Source organism: Phyllostomus hastatus, unplaced genomic scaffold, assembly GCF_019186645.2.
Source record: "Phyllostomus hastatus isolate PE091 unplaced genomic scaffold, TTU_PhHast_1.1 phas_scaffold_21, whole genome shotgun sequence".
Taxonomy (NCBI): domain Eukaryota; kingdom Metazoa; phylum Chordata; class Mammalia; order Chiroptera; family Phyllostomidae; genus Phyllostomus; species Phyllostomus hastatus.
In genome coordinates, this window is record NW_025334017.1 from 24,321,820 (window position 1) to 24,325,895 (window position 4,076).

Here is a 4,076-nt window from a genome sequence, read left to right on the forward strand (position 1 = left end):
CTCTTTAATGTGTAGGAGGCAAGAGTTGGGAAGAAAAATTTTATTCAACAAACATACTTAATATAGACAGCCCTGACTTACAGTGGTTTGACTTACAACTTTTCCTTTTTCCAATGGTGTGGAAGCAATATACATAATAGATTACATGAGATATTCAACACCATTATAAAATTGGCTGTGTTCAATGACTTTGCCCAAATGTAGGCTAATGTAAGTGCTCTAAGCATGTTTAAGGTAAGCTAAGCCATGGTATTTGCCAGGTTAGGTATAGTAAATGCATTTTTAACTGATGGTATTTTCAGCTTATAATGTGTTTATTGGTACATATCCAATCATAAATCAAGGAGCATCTGTATACATTTATTAAGTGTAAACCGTGGGTTTAGATTTATTTGGACACTTTTGGCATGACTGCAGAACATGGAAATGTCACATAGGCAGCTGCAATATACCAGTGCAAGTAGTCATTGGCCATTGGTTCATGGCCAGGTGGTTGTAGAAGGATGTGGATGAGATCGTTCGGGAGGACAGAGGAGACAAGACCACCAGTTGTGGCACTCAGAGGGGCAGGGACTCCTGAGGCAACACTGAGGAAGAGAAAAGCATTGGTGTGGGGATGGTGAGGACCATGAGAGAAGGAGGCAAAAGTTTCCAGAAGGAGTGGGTGGGTGGCCATTGTGTAAAATACAATAGAGAGGCAGCCTGAGGTGAGGACCTGGACGAGCAGGACCTGAGCTTGATACTTAGGAGGTGGCCATGGCTTTGGAGACAGTGGCAGGGACAGAAGCCAAATTCCAGAGGGTGCAGACAAGAAGAAAGTGAGGAAGCCTGAGCATCGGTGTAGGAAGTTTGGGGCAAAAGCAATGAAAACAGCAGCTGCATGGGAGGAAGGGTGGAGAATCAGAGCTTTTCTTCTAGGTTGGAGTGGCGTTATTGTAGTCTGAGGGGAAGGAGCCAGGCTGGAGGAAACCATCAAAAATACAAATGAGGGAGGAGACAGCCCCTGGAGCCAGGGCTCACAAACACTGGGAGAAGAATTGCTGTTGGATAACAGCAGGGATGTTGTTTCTTTTAGGTAAAAGAAAAGGAGTTTCTAGAACAGTACAGTCCTTCTGTCTGAGAAGCCATCCAAGGTCATTCCTGTGTCCCAAGGCAGCTTCCTACCTACACTATACTCTCCTTTCCAAGTCCAGTTCACAGAAATCAATCTGTCTCTTTCCCTCCTCAAACGCTGCCACCACTCCCGGCCTTGAGGCTGGCTGGAGAGTGAGTTGCCATAGCCGAGGTTTCCACTGTCTTCACAGCTCCAAAAGAAAAGCACAGGCCTTTCTGTTTGCAGTTGATGGTTAATTGCCATATGGGGAGAAAGCAGCTGAAGTTACAAGAGTTACAGATTCCATGCCCTGACCAGTGTGGCTCGGTTGGTTGGGCATCGTCCTGCAAAGCAAAAGGTCGCTGGTTTGATTCTTGGTCAGGACACATGCCAGGGTCCCCTCCTTGGATGGGGTGCATACGAGAGGCAGCCGCTGGGTGTTGTATCCTCCCTCTCTTTCTCCCTCCCTTCCCCGCTCTCTAAAATTAAATAAATAAAATCTTAAAAAAAAGACATATCGATTCTCACAGTTCCTCCGTAACTTCCTCTGGTTTCTTTTTCCTTTTCAAGAGGGTGCCCCCCTCTGCTCTCTGCATCTCTTGCATGGCACTCGCTGCCAGGTGCCTTCTGATGCTTCCCTACTTCCTCCTGCCATGAATGGCACTGTGTCTCCTGGTTGCCCTCCTGCCCACTGATTCCCCTGCTCTTCCTGACCTCTAGATGTTGGCTGTCCAGGGCTCTGTCCCATGCTCTTCTCTTCCCCAAATACATCCGCTCCAAGGGTCATCTCATCCAATCCCATCACTTTAACTCTTATGTCTGATAGAAGAAATGTCCAAACCTATAGAGAGTTTTTACGAGTTTATTTGAGCCAAACTGATGACAATGGCAAGATCTCAAATGCTCTGGAAGATACCAGTATTGCAGTTTCGTTTGTGCATTTGGATTAAGGAGGGAATGCAAGGTATTGCACAGGAAGATGGGAGAAAGCAAGGCAGGGATTGGATTACAGGATAAAGATTATATGCTCTCTCAAGGGTGGTTATGACTTTAAGGGGTATATCTTCTGGTATTTCAAAAGTGTGTTAACCTAGATGCACAAGAACAATGGACAGGGCTGGCTTAAAACCCTTTTGCTGAAGAAGTTGTAAGCCTGGGGCTGGACTACCCACCATGACCTGCATGGGTATGAATTTATGATCAGATCACCCCTTGAGGTTACTTTCCACAGAGCCCCCTTTTCATCCACATCTCTATCCTGAGGTCTCCCCAGTCCTGACCTCTCACTCCAGCACCCCAACTTGTGACTGGCATTTCCATGTGAATGTCTCATAGGCCTCCAAATCTTAACATGCCCCAGTTTTCTGCCCCTCCATCTGCCCTTCCCTCTATTTCAACTCGCAACACATGCGAGTAATTGTTCCTCAGCTGCTTAACCAAAACCCGAGTCATCCTTGATTCTCCTCTTTCACTTGCCTCCCAAATGCAATCCATCAGCAAATCCTTTGACTCTACTTCCAAAATACAGGGTCTGGCACAAATAACACCTGATTTTATTACAAAATTTTTTATTACAAAATCATAAGCATGTAATTCTGCAACATGACAATATCACACTCAAGCATACCATATGACATTATAGGTGAAATGTTCAAAGAAACTATAAATTATTATGTCCGTATTATTATCCTATCAACCACACTCAAGCAGGCATTACTTCTGCCAGGCCCTGTATATTGACATCTGTCCATATCCTCCGTCTCCAGTCTATCCAGTGCTACCCAAAGAGAGGTTTGCAGCCCTGCCTGGCATGGTTCAGTGGATTGAGCACCAGTCTGTGAACCAAAGGGCCACAGGTTCGATTCCCACTCAGGGCACATGCCTGGGTTACAGGCCAGGTCCCCAGCAGGGGGTACACAAGAGGCAACCACACATTGATGTTTCTCTCCCTCTTTTTCTCCCTGTCTCTCCTCTGTCTAAAGATAAATAAAATCTTTGGGGGGAAAAATGGTTTGCAGAGCATCAGCATCACCTGGGGAGCTTGTTTAAAATGCAAAAATCTGTGCTTGTTTCAGCAACACATTCTAAAATTGGAACAATACAGGGAAGATTAGTATGGCCCCTGCACAAGGATGACACGCAAATTCATGAAGCGTTTCATGTTTTTTAAATGGCGTTGGGAGAACAGGACTGGCACATGCAAAGAAAAGAAACTAGACTGCCACCAACTTATACCATACACTAGAATAAACTCAAAATGGATAAAGGACTTAAATGTAAGTCCTGATACCATAAAAGTCCTAGCAGAAAACATAGGCAATAAAATTTTAGACATCCTACATAGCAATATTTTTACTGATATACCTCCTAGGGCAAGGGAAATAAAATGAAAAATAAACAAATGGGATTACTCAAATTAGAGAGCTTCTGTATGGCTAAAGAAACAATCATCAAATGAAAAGAGGACTGACTGTGTGGGAGAACGTATTTGCCAGTGAAACATCAGACAAGGTTTAATCCCCAAGATACACAAAGAACTCAAATGACTCAACACCAGGGAGACAAACGGCCAAATTAAAAAATGGGCAAAGGATCTTGACAGACACTTCTCTAAGGAGGACATACAGAGGGCCCATAGGCATATGAAAAGATGCTCAGAATCACTAGCCATCAGAGAGACGAAAATTAAAACCACAATGAGATATCACCTCATACCTGTCAGATAACTATCGTAAATAAACCAACAAACAACAAGTGCCGGCGAGGATGTGGAAAAAAGGGAATGCTAGTGTACTGCTGGTGGGAATGCAGACTGGTGCAGCCACTGGAAAGCCACTGTTTTGAGGAAACACAGTCTGGAATTTCCTCAGAAAACTAATAATAGAACTGCCTTTTGACCCAGCAATTCCACCACTAGGATTATACCCTAAGAATCCTGAAACATCAATTCAAAAGAACCTATGCACCCCAATGTCCATAGCAG

At 44.4% G+C, this 4,076-nt stretch overlaps 1 non-coding gene across 1 annotated transcript; it reads left to right on the plus strand.

The window, feature by feature from the left end:
* The first annotated feature begins 3,155 nt into the window (after positions 1 to 3,155).
* Positions 3,156 to 3,260, plus strand: LOC123833413. Its single transcript, XR_006788247.1, has one exon. It is a non-coding gene; the product is annotated as a U6 spliceosomal RNA (small nuclear RNA).
* The last annotated feature ends 816 nt before the right edge of the window (positions 3,261 to 4,076 follow it).